Source organism: Stegodyphus dumicola, chromosome X2 (genome assembly GCF_044657685.1).
Source record: "Stegodyphus dumicola isolate Sdum_Otavi_A_Nest chromosome X2, ASM4465768v1".
In the NCBI taxonomy this organism is placed as follows: domain Eukaryota; kingdom Metazoa; phylum Arthropoda; class Arachnida; order Araneae; family Eresidae; genus Stegodyphus; species Stegodyphus dumicola.
This window is the reverse complement of record NC_140781.1, coordinates 82,291,991-82,305,837: the sequence shown is the minus strand read 5'-3', so window position 1 is coordinate 82,305,837 and position 13,847 is coordinate 82,291,991. Positions and strand designations below refer to the sequence as shown.

Sequence of the window (13,847 nt, the reverse complement as noted above, 5' to 3'; positions counted from 1 at the left end):
ATTAGGAAAATCATTTGCTTTTCTATCGACTGCAGTCATGATTTTAGTAACAGTGTAGCACATTGCTCGAGTTTAAAACAAAAAAGGGTACTTTTGAACTTTTATGTATTAAGAAACAGTATTAGATATTTCTCTTTGTGTATAATTATTCTTTAATATCAAAGTAGTTAAAATCTAATGACTCTTTTTTTCCCTTTTTGTCCTCTTCTAGTATAATTTGTCATCATTTTTGTGCACTCTTGGAATGCAGAACATGAGATCCTGACAGAAAAGGAACGGAGAAATAATGCAGAGCAAAAGGACATCTGTGGCTGGTAATTCTTGTTTTATATCAACTTTATTTCCACTAGAAATGCTTGAATGTTATAATTTGTACGTCTCTTTTCACATGTTGCTTTATATTGGAGCTTTACTAGTTATTTATTTTACATGAACGCTTCAAATTATGTGTTAATGTTTAGGGTAGCATTTATGCGTTAATTTCGTAGGTTTTGAATTCCATTTTGAATTGTCTGAATTGGTGATTTCTTTTGTAATATTCGAAGTGAGGTTGAACTGTTAATCACACTATAATTATCAGAAGTCTGAGATTTGTTAGAGTTCTGTTGCTTCGTAGTGGTTTCAAAATTACTGCTGTGGTGTAATTTTTTCCCAAGTGGCCTCCTTTCGCATTACGAGAAGGAGGCTAAACATTTTCTTCTCTGTGTGGCCTAATATTTTCCCTGTCCGACGGGGTTTTCTCTTCCCAACAGGCCAATTTAATTGCACTGCCTGTGTATAAACCAATTTTGTTTCAGATTTTTCTGAATTTAGAGTGTATCTCTCAAGTGCTATTTCTGTTAAAACCATTGAAAGTTAAGTGTTGAACAAAAAATAAATGTAAATAAAAATTTAATGTGTACTTGTAAAGAAAGTTAGTGGAGCCAAATTATCTTCTGTTAAGGATGCTCAAAATGTGCTTTTTCTTAGTTGTTTTAAGCATACTTTATTATATTTTTTGCTTAATCTGAACAATTTTGGCATATTGTGAAGTTTTTTGAACCAATTTGCGAAGATCTATTCAAAATTGATTCGATAAATAAAAATTCATTTTGAAATCAGATCATAGATGTTTTATTATTATCGAAGTAAAATTCTGCAGATTAACTTTCAACTTTGTTTTGAAAAGCACTCTGAAAGTTTCTTTTGGACTTCTTTCCGTTCTCTTGGCAAATACATGACAGAATTATTTTTTGAAAAAGCTGATGTCTTTTGCTTATAATAACGACTGATCAAACTGTAGCCGTTCGCTGTAAAGAGCACGTTTCCCAGTATTACTTTTAAAGTGTCCTATTTTTTCTTTAATTGGGTCAATCTCCGCTAGAAGATCAGACATTGCTTTTCTGTTATTTAACAATTCCTTCATCTTATCTTTAGTTAAAAGCTCTTCTTCGTAATGAGCGCTTTTATTGTCAAGCGTTTTATAAGAACCCAATTCTTCTTTTGTAATTTTCTGATTCATTGTTTGACTTCTCTATCTTCCGTATGTGAAAATTCTTCGGCATCCTTTGCTTTTGAGGTTTGTAAGATTTTTTTTTGGGCTTCATTTTCAGTCGATGTAAATTGTTTAAAGTAGCAGATAAATTCTTTCCGGTGTTGATGGCTGAATGTTGAACCACGTATGAATGAAATACTAGCAGTGGACAAATTAAATGGAATCCTTCAAGGTACTGCTATACACGAAATCATGCTTTAGAAGTCTGCGCTCAGAAAGTACCTGCTGTATTAAAAATTATAGGCTACGAAACGTGACTTGAAGAATCATACGAGTTATGTAGAATGCAGATTGAGAGTTTAGTCCTGATAAATAAACAGTCTATACAGATGATTGGAAATCATAAAAATTTAGGTGGATTTACTCTAAAGTATTTTATTCCTGGACCTTGGATTAGTTATAAACAGTACTTGTGTCAAAACAGATTAAAGTATATGGATTCCCTGTTTAAGAAAGGAATTTCTCTCTGACAGTATGCAGTCTGTATCATAGCTGGAATAGCGAGGTGTTGCGTCTTCAGGAAGACAAAATCTGTTATTCTGCAATTTTTACTGAAAATGTGTGTTTAAATTTTGTTACTTAGATAACCCTATTTTTAACTCTTTTTATATGAAAATGAAACCAAATACAGACAAAGAAATAAAATTGCATTCCTTACCTTAGTGCAGTTATGCGCAACTTTAACTTACTGGGAGTCAATTTTGAGTTTATAAAATTTTGGCTAGCTACAATTACCTAGTGCACTTTTAATATTTTAGTTATAAATGCGTTACACAAAGTATAAAAATGTGTGGTATAAGATGTTAAGGAAAAGGTATACTCCTTGTATTATTTACAAAAAATTCAGCAAGATGGAAGTTAAATACAGGGAAATCATATTTTAATCTGAAATTTAACACTGCATTTCTTCTGTGAGGTTTTTGTCCCTCTGGTACATGTTATGGCTAAATCCATGCAGTCGTTGGGATGTTGATTTGTTATCCTGTATCTAAACATATATATTAACAAGTTCATTGTTGAAAATCCTCTTTCACATTTTTAAGCAGATCGGAATCAGAAATTTATCTTTTTAAAAGTTTAACAGTTCATGATTTTTCTGATCTAGGACTATTCAAATGGCTTTTTGTGATATTCTTGATCTTAATTAGGATGAAAATCAGTTTTTTCCATTTCTAGATCAATAGAATTGTTATTTAACATATTCGCAATCATTTACCATTTTTCTTAAATACTAGTATTATGTAATGGGTTTGAAGTGAATGAAGTAGTTGGCCTAATTTTAAATACACTCAAAACATCTAATTTAGAAACTAATTTAAGTTCGATGAGATTTTCCAAATGATTGTTTCAGTTTTCTTATATTTCATGCTTTAGTTCTCCAGATTTTCAAAGTGGCGAAACGTGCATTACATTATGGTAAAAATGTATATTCCTTATATTTGTGTAATATTTTCACAAAATTAATTTTGATTTAAAATGAATTTATAATACCCTTTAATTCAAAGACTTTAGTTCTCCCCCCCTCCCTCAAGTTTAAGATTTAGCTATTATGTCTGTAAGAATGGCTAAATCATAGAACCAGGTATGTTCAATAATTTCTTCATAAGTTTCGTTTCTGGATTTTTAAAATTCTTCTATGAAACTTTTGTAACCGAAGCTGGGATGGAACCCTGGCAGCCAGACAGAATATCCCTTCCCTGAGTGAAAATTTCTATCATTTCTTTGAAAGTGACCTTATAATATTTCAGAATAAACCCTCGTAACACTAATAAATGTATATAGAATTTTTAATGTTTATATAATGCGTGTTTGGTTCATACAATATTTTGAGCTTTTATATTACTATTTCTGTATGTGAATTAACACACTTTAATATAGAACACCTGCTTCAAGGCTAAAAGTAAAGCATTTGAATTATGTTTTACCTTTCGTCTGTTTTTGAGACGCAGATTCTCTTCTACAATTTACGGAATTTCTCGGTATTGGACATCTCGCATAGCTGACAAAATTTCATTCCTATGTTTAGGTTTTATAGTACAATAAGTCGAGCATCCCTACATTAGTATATGACTTTGATTCCTTCGAAAGAAAAAGGAGTATCTTGGTTTTCTTGAATTTTTGGTAAAAATTTTAGTTTGTAGGTAATTGTAATAGCTCTTCCACGAAATTGCATTTAAATTTTTTGCCACATTTCAAAATGCTGTATATTTCAATGGCATTTGATGTGTTTTGGCTTGCTGTATTAAATTTGCTGTATTAAATCGAACCCGGGCAGCTAGACAATATGTTTTTTCCCTGAGTGAAATATTGCTATAATTTCATTCAAGTGACCTGGTAATATTTCATTATAATTTCTTGTACATTGGACTAAGCTGTCCTCTCTCTTGGATGAGAGTACCTAAGTAAAGAACTCAAAATTAGAAACGGTTCTTACATTAAAATTCGAAATGAAATATTTCTTTTATGGTATATGACTTTTGTTTCCAAGATGTTCTTCGAAGTCTGTTCTTAGAGTGGTGTTTTTGTGCCCTTTTTTTAAAATAAAATCTTTAAAAGTATATATGTATAGCTTTTTTAATATTAATATATTGCGAGTTTGATCCTTACTCTATTTTGATCTGTTATGTCACTAATTCTGTGTGTGAATTAAGATAGTTTAATATATAACACCTGCTTCAAAGCTAACAGTAAAGTTTATTTTGTTTATTTGTGATTTAAAATTACCGACTTATTGTCTTTTGGTGCCATCATTCTACCAGTGCTGAAATTATTTACTCTTCTCGAATATCATTATCCCTTTTATTGTGTGTATCCGTAATAACTGTCTAAATTTTTTTCTTTCCTTATTCATGTTGTACCCATACATTAAAAACCCCTTTCGCTTACTGTACTTCTGTCGTATTAGGAAAATCATTTGCTTTTCTATCGACTGCAGTCATGATTTTAGTAACAGTGTAGCACATTGCTCGAGTTTAAAACAAAAAAGGGTACTTTTGAACTTTTATGTATTAAGAAACAGTATTAGATATTTCTCTTTGTGTATAATTATTCTTTAATATCAAAGTAGTTAAAATCTAATGACTCTTTTTTTCCCTTTTTGTCCTCTTCTAGTATAATTTGTCATCATTTTTGTGCACTCTTGGAATGCAGAACATGAGATCCTGACAGAAAAGGAACGGAGAAATAATGCAGAGCAAAAGGACATCTGTGGCTGGTAATTCTTGTTTTATATCAACTTTATTTCCACTAGAAATGCTTGAATGTTATAATTTGTACGTCTCTTTTCACATGTTGCTTTATATTGGAGCTTTACTAGTTATTTATTTTACATGAACGCTTCAAATTATGTGTTAATGTTTAGGGTAGCATTTATGCGTTAATTTCGTAGGTTTTGAATTCCATTTTGAATTGTCTGAATTGGTGTTTTCTTTTGTAATATTCGAAGTGAGGTTGAACTGTTAATCACACTATAATTATCAGAAGTCTGAGATTTGTTAGAGTTCTGTTGCTTCGTAGTGGTTTCAAAATTACTGCTGTGGTGTAATTTTTTCCCAAGTGGCCTCCTTTCGCATTACGAGAAGGAGGCTAAACATTTTCTTCTCTGTGTGGCCTAATATTTTCCCTGTCCGACGGGGTTTTCTCTTCCCAACAGGCCAATTTAATTGCACTGCCTGTGTATAAACCAATTTTGTTTCAGATTTTTCTGAATTTAGAGTGTATCTCTCAAGTGCTATTTCTGTTAAAACCATTGAAAGTTAAGTGTTGAACAAAAAATAAATGTAAATAAAAATTTAATGTGTACTTGTAAAGAAAGTTAGTGGAGCCAAATTATCTTCTGTTAAGGATGCTCAAAATGTGCTTTTTCTTAGTTGTTTTAAGCATACTTTATTATATTTTTTGCTTAATCTGAACAATTTTGGCATATTGTGAAGTTTTTTGAACCAATTTGCGAAGATCTATTCAAAATTGATTCGATAAATAAAAATTCATTTTGAAATCAGATCATAGATGTTTTATTATTATCGAAGTAAAATTCTGCAGATTAACTTTCAACTTTGTTTTGAAAAGCACTCTGAAAGTTTCTTTTGGACTTCTTTCCGTTCTCTTGGCAAATACATGACAGAATTATTTTTTGAAAAAGCTGATGTCTTTTGCTTATAATAACGACTGATCAAACTGTAGCCGTTCGCTGTAAAGAGCACATGTTTCCCAGTATTACTTTTAAAGTGTCCTATTTTTTCTTTAATTGGGTCAATCTCCGCTAGAAGATCAGACATTGCTTTTCTGTTATTTAACAATTCCTTCATCTTATCTTTAGTTAAAAGCTCTTCTTCGTAATGAGCGCTTTTATTGTCAAGGGTTTTATAAGAACCCAATTCTTCTTTTGTAATTTTCTGATTCATTGTTTGACTTCTCTATCTTCCGTATGTGAAAATTCTTCGGCATCCTTTGCTTTTGAGGTTTGTAAGATTTTTTTTTGGGCTTCATTTTCAGTCGATGTAAATTGTTTAAAGTAGCAGATAAATTCTTTCCGGTGTTGATGGCTGAATGTTGAACCACGTATGAATGAAATACTAGCAGTGGACAAATTAAATGGAATCCTTCAAGGTACTGCTATACACGAAATCATGCTTTAGAAGTCTGCGCTCAGAAAGTACCTGCTGTATTAAAAATTATAGGCTACGAAACGTGACTTGAAGAATCATACGAGTTATGTAGAATGCAGATTGAGAGTTTAGTCCTGATAAATAAACAGTCTATACAGATGATTGGAAATCATAAAAATTTAGGTGGATTTACTCTAAAGTATTTTATTCCTGGACCTTGGATTAGTTATAAACAGTACTTGTGTCAAAACAGATTAAAGTATATGGATTCCCTGTTTAAGAAAGGAATTTCTCTCTGACAGTATGCAGTCTGTATCATAGCTGGAATAGCGAGGTGTTGCGTCTTCAGGAAGACAAAATCTGTTATTCTGCAATTTTTACTGAAAATGTGAGTTTAAATTTTGTTACTTAGATAACCCTATTTTTAACTCTTTTTATATGAAAATGAAACCAAATACAGACAAAGAAATAAAATTGCATTCCTTACCTTAGTGCAGTTATGCGCAACTTTAACTTACTGGGAGTCAATTTTGAGTTTATAAAATTTTGGCTAGCTACAATTACCTAGTGCACTTTTAATATTTTAGTTATAAATGCGTTACACAAAGTATAAAAATGTGTGGTATAAGATGTTAAGGAAAAGGTATACTCCTTGTATTATTTACAAAAAATTCAGCAAGATGGAAGTTAAATACAGGGAAATCATATTTTAATCTGAAATTTAACACTGCATTTCTTCTGTGAGGTTTTTGTCCCTCTGGTACATGTTATGGCTAAATCCATGCAGTCGTTGGGATGTTGATTTGTTATCCTGTATCTAAACATATATATTAACAAGTTCATTGTTGAAAATCCTCTTTCACATTTTTAAGCAGATCGGAATCAGAAATTTATCTTTTTAAAAGTTTAACAGTTCATGATTTTTCTGATCTAGGACTATTCAAATGGCTTTTTGTGATATTCTTGATCTTAATTAGGATGAAAATCAGTTTTTTCCATTTCTAGATCAATAGAATTGTTATTTAACATATTCGCAATCATTTACCATTTTTCTTAAATACTAGTATTATGTAATGGGTTTGAAGTGAATGAAGTAGTTGGCCTAATTTTAAATACACTCAAAACATCTAATTTAGAAACTAATTTAAGTTCGATGAGATTTTCCAAATGATTGTTTCAGTTTTCTTATATTTCATGCTTTAGTTCTCCAGATTTTCAAAGTGGCGAAACGTGCATTACATTATGGTAAAAATGTATATTCCTTATATTTGTGTAATATTTTCACAAAATTAATTTTGATTTAAAATGAATTCATAATACCCTTTAATTCAAAGACTTTAGTTCTCCCCCCCTCCCTCAAGTTTAAGATTTAGCTATTATGTCTGTAAGAATGGCTAAATCATAGAACCAGGTATGTTCAATAATTTCTTCATAAGTTTCGTTTCTGGATTTTTAAAATTCTTCTATGAAACTTTTGTAACCGAAGCTGGGATGGAACCCTGGCAGCCAGACAGAATATCCCTTCCCTGAGTGAAAATTTCTATCATTTCTTTGAAAGTGACCTTATAATATTTCAGAATAAACCCTCGTAACACTAATAAATGTATATAGAATTTTTAATGTTTATATAATGCGTGTTTGGTTCTTGCAATATTTTGAGATTTTATATTACTAAATCTGTATGTGAATTAACACAGTTTAATGTAGAACACCTGCTTCAAGGCTAAAAGTAAAGCATTTGAATTATGTTTTACCTTTCGGCTGTTTTCAGACACAGGTTCTATTCTACAATTTACGGAATTTCTCGGTATTGGGCATCTCGCATAGCTGACAAAATTTCATTCCTATGTTTAGGTTTTATAGTACAATAAGTTGAGCATCCCTACAGTAGTATATGACTTTGATTCCTTCGAAAGAAAAAGGAGTATCTTGGTTTTCTTGAATTTTTGGTAAAAATTTTAGTTTGTAGGTAATTGTAATAGCTCTTCCACGAAATTGCATTTAAATTTTTTGCCACATTTCCAAATGCTGTATATTTCAATGGCATTTGATGTGTTTTCGCTTGCTGTATTAAATTTGCTGTATTAAATCGAACCCGGGCAGCTAGACAATATGTTCTTTCCCTGAGTGAAATGTTCTTTCCCTGAGTGAAATATTGCTAAAATTTCATTAAAGTGACCTGGTAATATTTCATTATAATTTCTTGTACATTGGACTAAGCTGTCCTCTCTCTTGGATGAGAGTACCTAAGTAAAGAACTCAAAATTAGAAACGGTTCTTACGTTAAAATTCGGAATGAAATATTTCTTTTATGGTATATGACTTTTGTTTCCAAGATGTTCTTCGAAGTCTGTTCTTAGAGTGGTGTTTTTGTGCCCTTTTTTTAAAATAAAATCTTTAAAAGTATATATGTATAGCTTTTTTAATATTAATATATTGCGAGTTTGATCCTTACTCTATTTTGATCTGTTATGTCACTAATTCTGTGTGTGAATTAAGATAGTTTAATATATAACACCTGCTTCAAAGCTAACAGTAAAGTTTATTTTGTTTATTTGTGATTTAAAATTACCGACTTATTGTCTTTTGGTGCCATCATTCTACCAGTGCTGAAATTATTTACTCTTCTCGAATATCATTATCCCTTTTATTGTGTGTATCCGTAATAACTGTCTAAATTTTTTTCTTTCGTTATTCATGTTGTACCCATACATTAAAAACCCCTTTCGCTTACTGTACTTCTGTCGTATTAGGAAAATCATTTGCTTTTCTATCGACTGCAGTCATGATTTTAGTAACAGTGTAGCACATTGCTCGAGTTTAAAACAAAAAAGGGTACTTTTGAACTTTTATGTATTAAGAAACAGTATTAGATATTTCTCTTTGTGTATAATTATTCTTTAATATCAAAGTAGTTAAAATCTAATGACTCTTTTTTTCCCTTTTTGTCCTCTTCTAGTATAATTTGTCATCATTTTTGTGCACTCTTGGAATGCAGAACATGAGATCCTGACAGAAAAGGAACGGAGAAATAATGCAGAGCAAAAGGACATCTGTGGCTGGTAATTCTTGTTTTATATCAACTTTATTTCCACTAGAAATGCTTGAATGTTATAATTTGTACGTCTCTTTTCACATGTTGCTTTATATTGGAGCTTTACTAGTTATTTATTTTACATGAACGCTTCAAATTATGTGTTAATGTTTAGGGTAGCATTTATGCGTTAATTTCGTAGGTTTTGAATTCCATTTTGAATTGTCTGAATTGGTGTTTTCTTTTGTAATATTCGAAGTGAGGTTGAACTGTTAATCACACTATAATTATCAGAAGTCTGAGATTTGTTAGAGTTCTGTTGCTTCGTAGTGGTTTCAAAATTACTGCTGTGGTGTAATTTTTTCCCAAGTGGCCTCCTTTCGCATTACGAGAAGGAGGCTAAACATTTTCTTCTCTGTGTGGCCTAATATTTTCCCTGTCCGACGGGGTTTTCTCTTCCCAACAGGCCAATTTAATTGCACTGCCTGTGTATAAACCAATTTTGTTTCAGATTTTTCTGAATTTAGAGTGTATCTCTCAAGTGCTATTTCTGTTAAAACCATTGAAAGTTAAGTGTTGAACAAAAAATAAATGTAAATAAAAATTTAATGTGTACTTGTAAAGAAAGTTAGTGGAGCCAAATTATCTTCTGTTAAGGATGCTCAAAATGTGCTTTTTCTTAGTTGTTTTAAGCATACTTTATTATATTTTTTCCTTAATCTGAACAATTTTGGCATATTGTGAAGTTTTTTGAACCAATTTGCGAAGATCTATTCAAAATTGATTCGATAAATAAAAATTCATTTTGAAATCAGATCATAGATGTTTTATTATTATCGAAGTAAAATTCTGCAGATTAACTTTCAACTTTGTTTTGAAAAGCACTCTGAAAGTTTCTTTTGGACTTCTTTCCGTTCTCTTGGCAAATACATGACAGAATTATTTTTTGAAAAAGCTGATGTCTTTTGCTTATAATAACGACTGATCAAACTGTAGCCGTTCGCTGTAAAGAGCACGTTTCCCAGTATTACTTTTAAAGTGTCCTATTTTTTCTTTAATTGGGTCAATCTCCGCTAGAAGATCAGACATTGCTTTTCTGTTATTTAACAATTCCTTCATCTTATCTTTAGTTAAAAGCTCTTCTTTGTAATGAGCGCTTTTATTGTCAAGGGTTTTATAAGAACCCAATTCTTCTTTTGTAATTTTCTGATTCATTGTTTGACTTCTCTATCTTCCGTATGTGAAAATTCTTCGGCATCCTTTGCTTTTGAGGTTTGTAAGATTTTTTTTTGGGCTTCATTTTCAGTCGATGTAAATTGTTTAAAGTAGCAGATAAATTCTTTCCGGTGTTGATGGCTGAATGTTGAACCACGTATGAATGAAATACTAGCAGTGGACAAATTAAATGGAATCCTTCAAGGTACTGCTATACACGAAATCATGCTTTAGAAGTCTGCGCTCAGAAAGTACCTGCTGTATTAAAAATTATAGGCTACGAAACGTGACTTGAAGAATCATACGAGTTATGTAGAATGCAGATTGAGAGTTTAGTCCTGATAAATAAACAGTCTATACAGATGATTGGAAATCATAAAAATTTAGGTGGATTTACTCTAAAGTATTTTATTCCTGGACCTTGGATTAGTTATAAACAGTACTTGTGTCAAAACAGATTAAAGTATATGGATTCCCTGTTTAAGAAAGGAATTTCTCTCTGACAGTATGCAGTCTGTATCATAGCTGGAATAGCGAAGTGTTGCGTCTTCAGGAAGACAAAATCTGTTATTCTGCAATTTTTACTGAAAATGTGTGTTTAAATTTTGTTACTTAGATAACCCTATTTTTAACTCTTTTTATATGAAAATGAAACCAAATACAGACAAAGAAATAAAATTGCATTCCTTACCTTAGTGCAGTTATGCGCAACTTTAACTTACTGGGAGTCAATTTTGAGTTTATAAAATTTTGGCTAGCTACAATTACCTAGTGCACTTTTAATATTTTAGTTATAAATGCGTTACACAAAGTATAAAAATGTGTGGTATAAGATGTTAAGGAAAAGGTATACTCCTTGTATTATTTACAAAAAATTCAGCAAGATGGAAGTTAAATACAGGGAAATCATATTTTAATCTGAAATTTAACACTGCATTTCTTCTGTGAGGTTTTTGTCCCTCTGGTACATGTTATGGCTAAATCCATGCAGTCGTTGGGATGTTGATTTGTTATCCTGTATCTAAACATATATATTAACAAGTTCATTGTTGAAAATCCTCTTTCACATTTTTAAGCAGATCGGAATCAGAAATTTATCTTTTTAAAAGTTTAACAGTTCATGATTTTTCTGATCTAGGACTATTCAAATGGCTTTTTGTGATATTCTTGATCTTAATTAGGATGAAAATCAGTTTTTTCCATTTCTAGATCAATAGAATTGTTATTTAACATATTCGCAATCATTTACCATTTTTCTTAAATACTAGTATTATGTAATGGGTTTGAAGTGAATGAAGTAGTTGGCCTAATTTTAAATACACTCAAAACATCTAATTTAGAAACTAATTTAAGTTCGATGAGATTTTCCAAATGATTGTTTCAGTTTTCTTATATTTCATGCTTTAGTTCTCCAGATTTTCAAAGTGGCGAAACGTGCATTACATTATGGTAAAAATGTATATTCCTTATATTTGTGTAATATTTTCACAAAATTAATTTTGATTTAAAATGAATTTATAATACCCTTTAATTCAAAGACTTTAGTTCTCCCCCCCTCCCTCAAGTTTAAGATTTAGCTATTATGTCTGTAAGAATGGCTAAATCATAGAACCAGGTATGTTGAATAATTTCTTCATAAGTTTCGTTTCTGGATTTTTAAAATTCTTCTATGAAACTTTTGTAACCGAAGCTGGGATGGAACCCTGGCAGCCAGACAGAATATCCCTTCCCTGAGTGAAAATTTCTATCATTTCTTTGAAAGTGACCTTATAATATTTCAGAATAAACCCTCGTAACACTAATAAATGTATATAGAATTTTTAATGTTTATATAATGCGTGTTTGGTTCATACAATATTTTGAGCTTTTATATTACTATTTCTGTATGTGAATTAACACACTTTAATATAGAACACCTGCTTCAAGGCTAAAAGTAAAGCATTTGAATTATGTTTTACCTTTCGTCTGTTTTTGAGACGCAGATTCTTTTCTACAATTTACGGAATTTCTCGGTATTGGACATCTCGCATAGCTGACAAAATTTCATTCCTATGTTTAGGTTTTATAGTACAATAAGTCGAGCATCCCTACATTAGTATATGACTTTGATTCCTTCGAAAGAAAAAGGAGTATCTTGGTTTTCTTGAATTTTTGGTAAAAATTTTAGTTTGTAGGTAATTGTAATAGCTCTTCCACGAAATTGCATTTAAATTTTTTGCCACATTTCAAAATGCTGTATATTTCAATGGCATTTGATGTGTTTTGGCTTGCTGTATTAAATTTGCTGTATTAAATCGAACCCGGGCAGCTAGACAATATGTTTTTTCCCTGAGTGAAATATTGCTATAATTTCATTCAAGTGACCTGGTAATATTTCATTATAATTTCTTGTACATTGGACTAAGCTGTCCTCTCTCTTGGATGAGAGTACCTAAGTAAAGAACTCAAAATTAGAAACGGTTCTTACATTAAAATTCGGAATGAAATATTTCTTTTATGGTATATGACTTTTGTTTCCAAGATGTTCTTCGAAGTCTGTTTTTTGAGTGGTGTTTTTGTGCCCTTTTTTTAAAATAAAATCTTTAAAAGTATATATGTATAGCTTTTTTAATATTAATATATTGCGAGTTTGATCCTTACTCTATTTTGATCTGTTATGTCACTAATTCTGTGTGTGAATTAAGATAGTTTAATATATAACACCTGCTTCAAAGCTAACAGTAAAGTTTATTTTGTTTATTTGTGATTTAAAATTACCGACTTATTGTCTTTTGGTGCCATCATTCTACCAGTGCTGAAATTATTTACTCTTCTCGAATATCATTATCCCTTTTATTGTGTGTATCCGTAATAACTGTCTAAATTTTTTTCTTTCGTTATTCATGTTGTACCCATACATTAAAAACCCCTTTCGCTTACTGTACTTCTGTCGTATTAGGAAAATCATTTGCTTTTCTATCGACTGCAGTCATGATTTTAGTAACAGTGTAGCACATTGCTCGAGTTTAAAACAAAAAAGGGTACTTTTGAACTTTTATGTATTAAGAAACAGTATTAGATATTTCTCTTTGTGTATAATTATTCTTTAATATCAAAGTAGTTAAAATCTAATGACTCTTTTTTTCCCTTTTTGTCCTCTTCTAGTATAATTTGTCATCATTTTTGTGCACTCTTGGAATGCAGAACATGAGATCCTGACAGAAAAGGAACGGAGAAATAATGCAGAGCAAAAGGACATCTGTGGCTGGTAATTCTTGTTTTATATCAACTTTATTTCCACTAGAAATGCTTGAATGTTATAATTTGTACGTCTCTTTTCACATGTTGCTTTATATTGGAGCTTTACTAGTTATTTATTTTACATGAACGCTTCAAATTATGTGTTAATGTTTAGGGTAGCATTTATGCGTTAATTTCGTAGGTTTTGAATTCCATTTTGAATTGTCTGAATTGGTGT

The 13,847-nt window shown here is 30.9% G+C and overlaps 1 long non-coding RNA gene across 1 annotated transcript in view; it reads left to right on the top strand.

Moving 5' to 3' along the window:
* LOC146992786 (uncharacterized) overlaps positions 1–13,847 on the top strand; it is a 56,905-nt gene that overhangs the window by 29,942 nt on the left and 13,116 nt on the right. The window contains exons 6-9 of the long non-coding RNA XR_015038976.1: positions 212–314; positions 4,646–4,748; positions 9,101–9,203; positions 13,535–13,637. This is a non-coding gene — a long non-coding RNA (uncharacterized LOC146992786). The remainder of the gene's footprint in view (positions 1–211; positions 315–4,645; positions 4,749–9,100; positions 9,204–13,534; positions 13,638–13,847) is intronic.